General features: G+C 56.6%; 1 protein-coding gene across 1 annotated transcript in view; it reads left to right on the forward strand.

Annotated features, from left to right (window-relative positions):
* The window catches only part of EMH_0047680 (uncharacterized protein), a gene marked incomplete at both ends in the record, with an annotated part of 2,945 nt that overhangs the window by 404 nt on the left and 2,112 nt on the right, over positions 1-429 (forward strand). The gene's annotated exons all lie outside the window — the stretch shown is intronic.

Genomic DNA, 429 nt, shown 5'->3' on the forward strand with positions numbered 1-429 from the left:
AACACAAGCTGCTCCGCCGCGTGAGTCCAAACCCTAAACCCTAAACCCTAAACCCTAAACTCAGATAGCATGGAGGGGGAACAGTCTTAACCTCAGCATTTCCAGCAGCAACAGCAACAGCAGCAGCAGCAGCAGCAGCAGCAACAGCAGCAGCAGCAGCAGCAACAAGAATATGTTTGTGTGTGTGTGTTATAACAGATGGCCTTTTGGCCTTCATTTGACGCACTCATACTTCAGCTGCGCCCTCGCAGCAGCAGCAGCAGCAGCAGCAGCAGCAGCAGCAGCAACAGCAGCAGTTTGTTTCATGAGCCCGCTTCCTCGTGCTGCTTCTCCTCCTCCTCACCATCACCACCCCCAGCATCCCCCCCTCCCCCCCCACCACCACCACCACCATCAGCAGCAGCAGCAGCAGCAGCAGCAGCAGCAGCA

Source organism: Eimeria mitis, genomic scaffold (genome assembly GCF_000499745.2).
Source record: "Eimeria mitis Houghton genomic scaffold, Emh_scaff2037, whole genome shotgun sequence".
In the NCBI taxonomy this organism is placed as follows: Eukaryota; Apicomplexa; class Conoidasida; order Eucoccidiorida; family Eimeriidae; genus Eimeria; species Eimeria mitis.